General features: G+C 43.6%; 1 pseudogene; it reads left to right on the top strand.

The window, feature by feature from the left end:
- The first annotated feature begins 9,437 nt into the window (after positions 1–9,437).
- Positions 9,438–10,589, top strand: LOC146454764 (uncharacterized; annotated as a pseudogene).
- The last annotated feature ends 1,294 nt before the right edge of the window (positions 10,590–11,883 follow it).

Genomic DNA, 11,883 nt, shown 5'->3' with positions numbered 1-11,883 from the left:
GAGCTCACTCATAGAACTGCCCCTGAAGGGGGTAGGGTAGGCCCATCAAAAAAGTGCACTTTTGGTTAGGTCGCCAATTTCTAAAAAAAATGTGTTGCAGCTTCATTTTATTGGACGCTCTTTTGATTGGCAACATTCATAATTGAAAATGGCGACCTACCAAAATCGTCACGTTGTTTCCCCGTCCATATAGGGGTGAGTATTTGACTTTGCCTTGGTCAGAGTCAAGTGAAAACATGGAAAATGGAATCAGCATGCAAGAAAACCTACTATGGAGTAGGTTTTGTGCCTCCCTTCGAAGGAGACTCATAAAACTGCCCATGAGGGGGGTAGGGTAGGCCCATCAAAAAATGCACTTTTGGTTATGTCGCCAATTTCTAACAAAAATGTGTCGCAGCTACGTTTTATTGGACGCTCTTTCGATTGGCAACATTCCTGATTGAAAATGGCGACCTACCAAAATGGTCACTTATCTTTCCGGTCCATATAGGGGTGAGTATTTGACTTTGCCTTGGTCAGAGTCAAGAAAAAGCATGGAAAATGGAATCAGCATGCAAGAAAACTCACTATGGAGTAGGTTTTGTGCCTCCCTTCGAAGGAGACTCATAAAACTGCCTATGAGGGGGGTAGGGAAGGCCCATCAAAAAATGCACTTTTGGTTATGGCGCCAATTTCTAAGAAAAATGTGTCGCAGCTACGTTTTATTGGACGCTCTTTCGATTGGCAACATTCCTGATTGAAAATGGCGACCTACCAAAATGGTCACTTATCTTTCCGGTCCATATAGCGGTGAGTATTTGACTTTGCCTTGGTCAGAGTCAACTAAAAACATGGAAAATGGAATCAGCATGCAAGAAAACCTACTATGGAGTAGGTTTTGTTCATCCCTTGGGAGCAGACTCATAAAAGTGCCCTTAAGGGGGGTAGCGTAGGCCCATCAAAAAAGTGCACTTTTAGTTAGGTCGCGAATTTCTAACAAAAGTGTGTCCCAACAACGTTTTTTTGGACGCTCTTTCGATTGGCAACATTCCTTATTGAAAATGGCGACCTACCAAAATGGTCACTTTGCTTCCCGGTCCATATAGGGGTGAGTATTTGACTTTGCCTTTGTCAGAGTCAAGTTAAAACATTAAAAATGGAATCAGCATGCAAGAAAACCTACTATGGAGTAGGTTTTGTGCCTCCCTTGGGAGCTCACTCATAGAACCGCCCCTGAAGGGGGTAGGGTAGGCCCCAAAAAAGTGCACTTTTGGTTAGGTCGCCAATTTCTAACAAAAATGTGTCCCAATTACGTTTTCTTGGACGCTCTTTCGATTGGCAATATTCCTGATTGAAAATTGAGACCTACCAAAATCGTCACTTTGCTTCCCGGTCCATATATGGGGTGAGTATTTGACTTTTCCTTGGTAAGAGTCAAGTGAAAACATTGAAAATGGAATCAGCATGCAAGAAAACCTACTATGGAGTAGGTTTTGTGCCTGCCTGATGAGCAGACTCATAGAAGTGCCCCTGAGGGGGGTAGGGTAGGCCCATCAAAAAAGTGCACTTTTGGTTAGGTCGCCAATTTCTAACAAAAATGTGTCCCAACTAGGTTTTTTTGGACGCTCTTTCGATTGGCAACATTCCTGATTTAAAATGGCGACCTACTAAAGTCGTCACTTTGCTTCCCCGTCCATATAGAGGTGAGTATTTGACTTTGCCTTGGTCAGAGTCAAGTGAAAACATTGGAAATGGAATCAGCATTTAAGAAAAGCTACTATGGAGTAGTTTTTCTTCCTCCCTTGGGAGCAGACTCAGAGAACTTCTCCTGAGGGGGGTTGGGTAGGCCCATCAAAAAAGTGCACTTTTGGTTAGCTCGCCAATTTCTAACAAAAATGTATTCCAACTACGTTTTTTTGGACGCTCTTTCGATTGGCAACATTCCTGATTGAAAATGGCGACCTACCAAAATCGTCACTTTGCTTCCCCGTCCATATAGGGGTGAGTATTTGACTTTGGCTTGGTCAGAGTTAAGAGAAATCATGGAAAATGGAATCAGCATGCAAGAAAACCTACTATGGAGTAGGTTTTGTGCCTCCCTTGGGAGCAGACTCATAGAACTGCCCCTGAGGGGGTAGGGTGGGCCCATTCAAAAAGTGCACTTTTGGTTAGATGGCCAATTTCTAACAAAAATGTGTCGCAGCTAGGTTTTTTGTGACGCTCTTTCGATTGGCAACATTCCTTATTGAAAATTGCGACCTACCAAAATCGTCACTTTGCTTCACCGTCTATATAGGGGTGAGTATTTGACTTTGCCTTGGTCAGAGTCAAGTGAAAACATGGAAAATGGAATCAGCATGCAAGAAAACCTACTATGGAGTAGGTTTTGTGCCTCCCTTAGGAGGAGACTCATAGAACTGCCCCTGAGGGGGGTAGGGTAGGCCCATCAAAAAACTGCACGTTTGGTTAGGTCGCCAATTTCTGAAAAAAAATGTGTCCCAACTACGTTTTTTTGGACGCTCTTTCGATTGGCAACATTCCTGATTGAATATGGCGACCTACCAAAATCGTCACTTCGCTGGTCCGTCCATATAGAAGTGAGTATTTGACTTTGCCTTGGTCAGAGTCAAGTGAAAACATGGAAAATGGAACCAGCATGCAAGAAAACCTACTATGGAGTAGGTTTTGTGCCTCCGTTGGGAGCATACTCATAGAACTGCCCCTGAGGGGGGTAGGGTAGGTCTATTAAAAAAGTGCACTTTTGGTTAGGTCGCCATTTTCTAACAAAAATGTGTCCCAACTACGTTTTTTTTGACGGAACGTCTGAGTTGTGCTGCTGGGTTTTTATTTAATTACCAACTATCAAAGAAACGAGTGTTAAATACCTCCTTCTCAGAATTACAACCACACGATTGTGAGAGCAAAACAAATAAAGCCTAGGCGTTCTATTGTGAAAGTTGCTGTAATGGTTTTGAGGGTTTCTTAAAGTGTTTAGCGTTTATGCTAGTAGATTATTTTAACATAATCTGTGAGCCTCGCAGGGGGTCGCCTTTGTCTCTGTGACCTCCGCAGGCCTCCGTCGTTCGCGCCTGGGGTTTTTGGATCTTCTTCTTGGGTTAGAACTTTAGCTTGTTCTGCAGGGAAGTCCTCTGCCTGGAAGTCCTCCTGTTCTCTTCGATCTCCTTCAGCTTTCAGGTTTTTTGGGATGATTTTGAACATAGACGAGTTCCAGGTTATGGACTTGGGACTGTCGGTAGCTGTAACCATAGATCCTTTCTTTTCCTCTACAACGAGGGGTTCTGGATTAAAAAGGAGTGATTAGTTTGTTTTTCTTTGGTTGTCTCACAAGCACTGTATCGCCTGGTTTGACATCGCTTGGTTTTGTGCCCAGTTTCGAGTCTGCATATTCCTTGATCTTTGACTTCTGTTTTGCATCTCTCTCTGCCATAGTCTTCCAAGTCTCCCAGAGGGTATTCTGTCTAGCTGATGCTGGTAATACGTCTGGTAGGGTGCTCTTGAGTTTCCTTCCATTCAGTGCTTCATTTGGAGATACATTCGTGGTTGTGTGCGGTGTCCCACGATACTTTCTGTGAAATTTGTACAGTTCCTGTTTCCAATTCTTGCCTTCAACAACAGCAGTTTGCACACACTTCTCAAGATTTGGCATAAAGCGTTCTGCCTCGCCATTGGCTCTCGGCAAAAGAGGTTAAACTTTCCTGTGATGAAATCCTACATACTTTGCAAAGTTGCCGAACTCTACTCTGTGAAATGGGGGCCGATTATCGGGTCTTCAGCTCGTAGGAGATTCCTTGCCTTGCAAATATGGCATCGAGTCTCGGGATGATAGATTTGGCTGACGTAGACTTGACGATCTTAACTTCTGGGAAGTGGCTGTATTCGTCAATGACCACTAGGAGATAGTCACCCGAAGGGAATGGTCCAAAGAAATCCATTGCAAGCATTTTCCATGGTCCACTTGGTAGCAGCGTCATCTTTAGAGGTTCAATTCGCGATGACTTGCTTGGAGTTGGTACTTGGCACGCTAAGCAGTTATCTACTTTTTCTTTGAACAATCTTGTCTATCCCAGGGAACCAGACGCGCTTTGTCTTTACGATTCCTTGATGTCCCACATGCGCCAGCTCTACAGCTCATTCTCTTAGCTTGCTCGAGACAACGATTCTGTTACCTCTCAGTACCACTCCACTGTAGATCAGTAACTCCTCCTTGAGTCTTTTGTAGTCTATTATCTCGGAATCGGTCCAGCGGTCTCTCTCGGATGCCTTGATCAGTGACTGGAGTGTAGGGTCTTTCTTTGTTTCAGCCTGAATCTCTTGAAGTGTCATAGCCTTTGGTATGGCATTGGTGCAAACTTAGTTCACATACTCGTCGGCAACGTTCCTCTCTGCGGTTGCTTGGTGATTGGGGTGTCTGCTCATGAAGTCGGCGGGGTTCTCGACATCTTTTCTGGGGTGATACATTAAGCGACAGCTGTACGGCATCAACCTTAGCTTCCATCGGTCCATTTGGACTGAAGTAGGCTTGTGACTCTTAAAGATGCCTAGGAGTGGCTTGTGATCTGTCACGATTGTAAACTCAGACCCGTAAAGGTAAAAATGAAAGTGCTTTAGAGCCCACACGATTGCTAGCATTTCCCTCTCAGTTTGTGAGTATCTGGACTCCATGTCGAATAGTGCTTGACTGGCATTGCTGATAACCTTGCCGTCCTGCACTAGTAATCCTCCAAGACCGACAGGGCTTGTGTCCACTATCACTTCGGTCTCTTGAGCAGGATTGAAGTATGACATGACATAGTCCGGTAGCTAGGGTCAGAAATTTTGAGTTTCGTTCAACCCACGAGTCAGAAAAGGTTTGACACCGGATTTTGATGGAACAAGACCTCCTGATTAATGCCAGCTTGTTTGTAATGTCGAATTGTGGTATAGGTTCCGAGTTAAGAGTATGTTTTATTACGCACCCCACTGGATTAGCATGAAAACGAGGCCAGTTCCCTTATCAGAGTTTACTTCTTTACTTATTGATTAAAATTATCACAAACTGCTAGTAAACCATTCTAATAACGAAATAAAGCTATGTGAGGCAATGGTGTCGATAAAACGTATCACGTGACTGATCACGTGACTAATATAAGGCCAAGATATTGTCTAGAAAAAAAATTAAAATGGTGTCTCCATTACTTTAGAATCGTAAATGTGAAATTTATAGGTTTCAATGATTGTATTTGTTCAGTTTTAACTATTTTCTATCATTTCATCTAATAAGGATACATTTCTAGGTCACAATTTGGCTATAACACCAGCTTTCCCTCAGGTTTTGAGTTAACATGAAAACGAGGCTGATAAAGTAATAAGCGTTTCTCCCTTATTTCTTGGCCCAAGTCAATCGTGACATAATAGAAGTTGAACCACTACTGAATTCAAGTTACACTATTTATTTTCACAGCATCTGGTGTCACATGATTGATCACGTGACAAAGGTTTTAAACCACATTGTCTTAATTCAGATATCATATTGTAGTTTTCTAAACGCTTTTCACACTTTTCACACTAAAAGCTAGTAGTACTTGGATGTGAACCTTCATCACTGTTTGAAACTGGAAATACACCCCAGTACTGTTGCCACATAAAAGGGAATACAGTCACATTTGAGCTTCCCCTTCTCCTCAGAAAGGGAAGCTAACTTAATAAACAAAATAATACTCAACAACAAAAGGAAAAAAACGGCATAACGTTGTATTTGAGGTTTTCCATTAACGTACTATAGTTAAGAGTGACTGAGAGTAAGCGTAAGCTCTTTAAGACTTGAAAATGAGGCTGGTGGGCCTCATTTCTATGATTCACCAGATCGAGGCTGTCAAATCCAACATGGCGGCCTCCATGGCTGGATCTCTACTGTGTCTGTAAGTACATTACTATTTCTTTTATTTCCCTTTTCGTTCTAAAGTTATCTTTTTTTACCATTATGTAGTTTACATTTTAGTGTTTAAAACTGTTTTATGTTGTATTTTGTGTCAGCCATTATGGATAGCCCGTGTGAAGAGCCTAGTGAAGTTAAAACTGCTGATGGCTTCGATGTGCCACTCCCTCCAGTATTCAAGAAACGAAAACTGAGTTCAAGTTCCTGTGTTAGAGAGGCAGAAACACACCGTGAAGAAAGGCCTGTGAAAGATGATAGAGTGTCTCGTTCTGCAAAATGCCCAGTAGATTGGTCAAAATGCTTCATATGTAAGAACAAAACATACAAGAAAGTAAAGGAGTGGATAAATGTGTGTACATTTGATGCATGTCAAAGCATAAAGAAAGCAGCGGAAAGTAAAGGTGACGAGGACATGCTGCATGCTCTTTGTACATCTCATAGCAGTGGAAGCTAAATACCACAAAAACTGCTTTGCTTTATATGTAACCAAGAAGACCTTGCATCAACATGAGAATGAGCAAAGTGAATCTCCACATGAAAGCGCGTTCCGGGAGATGACTAAAGAGATTTCCCCAGGACTGGATCAAGGAAAAGCCTATGACATGAGTTCGCTACTTACCAGGTACCGTGAAATCTTGGATGAAAAAGAAGTCCAAGGAGACAGCTACACAACGCAACGTCTGAAAGTACGCTTGGAGAAGCATTTTGGGGACAGCATAGTCTTTCATCAACAGACTGACAGAACTAAACCAGAGCTCCTCTATTCTTCCAGCATACAAGTTCAGGATGTTCTAAATGGATCGGCGCATTTCAAGAAAGCAAAGGAAAGAGAAAAAGGAGAAGATGAAGATGAAGATGCATGCAACAAAAGAAAGAGATATTGCTCGTGTGGCAAGTTACATTAAAGCCGAGATAAGGAAATGCAAAGGCATCACGTCCAGGCCACTTGATGTGAGAGACATTAGCCAAGAGTCAACAAGAGAAGTCATACCAGACTCCCTGTGTTGGCTAATACGTTTAATCATTAGCCCTGACGACAAGAAGTTTCCGACAGATCAAGTATGTGTACCAACATGATAGACGAACGACAGGTTCTGAGCATTGCACAAGACATCGTCCATTGTTGCACAAATGGTCGTGTGAAGCTTCCAAAACACACAAGTCTGGCTATGTGTGTTTACCACCTGACGTCATCGAGAAATCTTGTAACACTGTTAAACAGGATGGGGCATTGTTGTTCCTATGATGAGATGCAGGCTGTGGACACAAGCATTGCCTTAGAAGTACTAGCTCACGCAGAAGAACATGGGACTGTAATTCGTGCAAATCGCCGCAGACAACAATGACTTTACTGAAGAGACACTAGACGCAAAGAACATAACACACGCTACGACCATGGCGGTGTACCAAAGGAAGGCTTCTGGTCCAGCTCCACTTCCAAAGGTACTTGCAGACCATGCGACTAGGAGGCGATCCCTACAGGCAAGTTCCAATTTGTACGAGATACAAGAATATTCTGCACATGTTAGACGGCCTGCTGTTTCTTCCTATGTTGACCTGGTTAAGCAGGACTGGTACAAATGTGACAACGAGATCTTCTCTAAAGCGAGTCGTACCGATGGGATCTTGGCACTACTTCGACTACACCCAGCAAGTTTCCGCGAAGCTTTGAATGCAGAAATAGGAGAGAAGCAGGCTCTTCCAAGCTGGAGTGGTTTCAATGCGATCCTCTTTCCTGACATGCCACAAGAAAGTAACATTGGCTATTGTCCAATGATAGATGGCGACTTAACTGAATTTAGTACCATCTACACAGTTCTAAAGCACGCTCAGATGATCAGCACCACCTTGGGTAAAGAGGACACTGTTATCACCTTTGACCTCCTGATATACATGAAAGCCAAGCAAATCCAGTTCAGGTTTCCCGATGAGTTTTCTGATGTTGTCATTCGATTGGGAGGTTTCCATATTGCGTTGAATTTTCTCTCACTGGTCGGAAAGAAATACCTCAACTCAGGACTTGACGATCTTTTCATAGAGTCCGGGGTATATGCTGCTGGTACCACGTCTGCTTTAATGAAAGGCAAGTCCTATAACCTTGGAGTACGAGCACACAAGTTGGCTATGGAGGCCTTCTTTCGGCTCATGTGGATGTCCTTTGTTCAGTGGTACAACGTCTGTCATACAGAGGTACAGATTGAAGAAGAGGATCTGTTACAGAAAATTGCCGATGGCATCAGTGTGGTAGAGCAGAAGGGCGATGTATCACAGAAGGTTCAGCAACTGCAAGAGGAACTTAGTAAACTAGCAACCTTACTTGAAGTCTTCAAATCACAAGCAAGAGCCAAGTCCAAGATGTTTGCATTCTGGGAACAGTACGGCGACATGACCAACATTCTCTTACAGTTCATCAAGGCAGAATGAACAGGGAACTGGGACTTGCATCTGTCCGCTGTCGTAACCATGGTTCCCCTTTTTTTGGCCCTGGACAGGCCTAACTATGCGCGATAGTTACCGGTGTATCTTGCAGACATGAATCAGCTCGAGTCAAAACACCCCAAGGTGCATCAGGAGTTCATTGCTGGGAATCATTCTATTAGCCGGTCTGGTCAGCCATTTTCTCAAGTTTCTACAGACATGGCTCTTGAACAGTCCATCAACGCCGATTCAAAGTCAAAAGGTGGAATTGTTGGGATAACGCAAAGTCCAGCAGCCCTGAACAGGTGGTTTCTAACTGCCCACGAGCGAGCGTCAATCACCACAGCTCTGAAAGAAATGTATGGACTTCAAGACAGCGACAAAGTCCCACACAAGGAAGCGGCACCGAAGAGGGTACAGCGGGATGAGGATGACGTCAGGAAGTTGGTGAAATGCTTTACCTCAGGATTAATGACCAACCCTTTCAGTGAAGATACAGAGTCCATTGTAAACTTTGCCACCGCCATCGTTCTACCTTCAGATGTTGCAGAAGGTCTTGTGAGTAGTACGGAGGGAGGTCGAGAGCAAATGACAACATTTGTAGAGAAGCATGTCAACACAAACGTTGTAAATTTTTGGGACCCTGTTCCAAGCTTGAAAGTGAAGACCTTCAGTTCCGTGGCAAAGAAGGTGAATGTCAAGGCTGCAGACGACAAGCTCATCACTGTTAAAGCGGACAGGGACCTCTTTGGAAGGCTTCTCATTGCTGCGAATGCACGGCGCATAAATCTGATGGAGGTTCTGAGCTACGAGTTGTCAACAGTGCCATGTTCGCTTGCATATCAAGATGGAAGCCTTTCGGAAAACCATGAAGAGTGTTCTGTCATCCATCATTGAGAAAGAGGTCAGCGTCGCCCCTCGCCTCCCTGTGTCATCACTAGAGACCGCCCATATCCTCGATGGAATGGCTATGGTGCAGATGACCAAGTCTGGTGGAGCAATCACATTTGGTGATCTGGCCTTGAAGTATTTTACCATATTCACAGCGCCACTGTCCCTTCACAACTCCAGCTGTCTTGAATCTCACATTGTCTATGACTAGTACATGGAGACCTCAATTAAAGCCGGAGAGCGATCAAGGAGGGGAGAATCTGCTGCTCTTGAAGTACAGATAGGTGGTCCTTTGACTCCAGTGCCCAGGCAATGGGGAAAATATATTTCCAACCCTCAGAACAAAGTAAACCTTTGTGACTACTTAACGAAATCACTGTGCAAGCTTGAACAAGAAAGGTTACCAGAGAACAAGAAACTGGTCATCGGAGGAGGTTTAAAGGACGGAGAGAGATGCGTAATGATTACAAGAGGCCACTGCTGTGATATGCCAAATCTCAAGTCTGACCACGAGGAGGCGGATACCAGGTTACTTCTTCACGCCAAGTACGCATCCACTCCAGAAACACGGATCGTCATTCATTCTCCCGATACAGATGTTCTCGTACAGAGTGCAGCTCATTTTGACCGTCTTGGCAGCAAGGAACTGTGGTTTCGTACTGGCGTGAAAGATCGGCTCCGACTAAATCCAGTACATAATGTCTCACAAGCATTGGGTCCGACCATGTGTGATGCTCTTCCCGCCCTCCATGCTCTAACTGGCTGTGATTCCACAAGCTCCCTTGCAGGCATTGGGAAGAAGAAAGCCTGGGATGTGCTAAGACGCAATCGTGCTCACCAGGACAGCTTGATTCTCTTCGGACCGACACAAGAACTGGATGTCACAACAGCCGTCAAATGCGAGCAATTCGTATTCGACCTCTACCCATCCTCGAAGAGGACACCAAATGCTGCTGACGAGCTGAGGTATCTTCTCTTTTGTTTGAAGAAACAGAAAAGCGAGATGCTACCGCCAACCTCCGACAGTCTGCTACAGCACATGAAGCGTACAAACTATCAGACATAGATCTGGAGACACTCGCTTGATGCTATGCAAGATCTGAATTCACCAGAGGGACATAGAAGGGAGAAAGAAGAAGACATCTTGAAACCAGTGCTAATGATGAAAGAGCCGGCACCGAAAAGTCTGCTGGAGCTCACTACCTGCCAGTGCAAGAAATCTGAATGCCGCACTAATTGTTCTTGTAACAATGCTGGCCTTTCATGTACAGAATCCTGTGTATGTATGGCAGATGAGAGATGCCAGAATCCACATGGTGCACCATTATACAGCAGTGAGAGTGACAGTGAGAGTGATTCAGATTAAAGGGGCTGATATTCGGCAAGCGTAACGGTCAAATACAGCTTCTCATAGATGTTTAAAGATATTAAGCTCACTACGTGTTCATTTGTAACCTTCATTTCTACGTTGTGGAAAAATGTTTGAAAAGAAAAGTAGTGAGGAAGCATGTGTCATCACTCAGGATTTCAGATTCTTTACAGTGATTTTGTAAATAGTCACATAAATGTCACGTGATCAATCATGTGACACCAGATGCGGTGAAAATAAATAGTGTAACTTGAATTCAGTAGTGGTTCAACTTCTATTATGTCACGATTGACTTGGGCCAAGAAATAAGGGAGAAACGCTTATTACTTTATCAGCCCCGTTTTCATGTTAACTCAAAACCTGAGGGAAAGCTGGTGTTATAGCCAAATTGTGACCTAGAAATGTATCCTTGTTAGATGAAATGATAGAAAATAGTTAAAACTGAACAAATACAATCATTGAAACCTATAAATGTCACATTTACGATTCTAAAGCAATGGAGACACCATTTTAATTTATTTCTAGACAATATCTTGGCCTTATATTAGTCACGTGATCAGTCACGTGATACGTTTTATCGACACCATTGCCTCACATAGCTTTATTTCATTATTAGAATGGTTTACTAGCAGTTTGTGATAATTTTAATCAATAAGTAAAGAAGTAAACTCTGATAAGGGAACTGGCCTCGTTTTCATGCTAATCCAGTGGGGTGCGCAATAAAACATACTCTTAACTCGGAACCTATACCACAATTCGACATTACAAACTAGCTGGCATTAATCAGGAGGTCTTGTTCCATCAAAATCCGGTGTCAAACCTTTTCTGACTCATGGGTTGAGCAAAACTCAAAATTTCTGACCCTAGCTACTGGACTAACATGACTCTAAGTCAGACTGTCCTTCGGTTTGTCAAATGCGTGTTGCTTTTCGTCTGACCATTGCCAAGGTGTCTCCTTCTTGGTGAGAGCCCGTAATGGTGCCATGATTGTGGCATAATCTGCGATATGGCGCGAGACGTACTGGGCCATGCCTAGTAACGACCTGACTTCGCTTGCATTTTCTGGCTCGCTCGTGTTCGTGATGGCCTCTATTTTCTCAGGATCGGCTCTAATTCCTTTGCTGCTGAAAATATGTCCGTAGAACATGACCTCACTCCTTGAGAAACTACACTTTTCCTCGTTCAGACGTATGTCGTGTTTAAGTCTGGTAAGGACACCATAGAGATTCTGATCATGCTCTGCTATAGTCGCTCCGAACATGATTATGTCATCAGAGATATTCTTACATTC

The sequence above is a fragment of the Pavona decussata genome, unplaced genomic scaffold, assembly GCF_977016875.1.
Source record: "Pavona decussata unplaced genomic scaffold, jaPavDecu1.1 SCAFFOLD_300, whole genome shotgun sequence".
NCBI classification, from domain to species: domain Eukaryota; kingdom Metazoa; phylum Cnidaria; class Anthozoa; order Scleractinia; family Agariciidae; genus Pavona; species Pavona decussata.
Note: the sequence above shows the minus strand (reverse complement) of the source record. Positions and strands in the feature narration are given on the sequence as shown.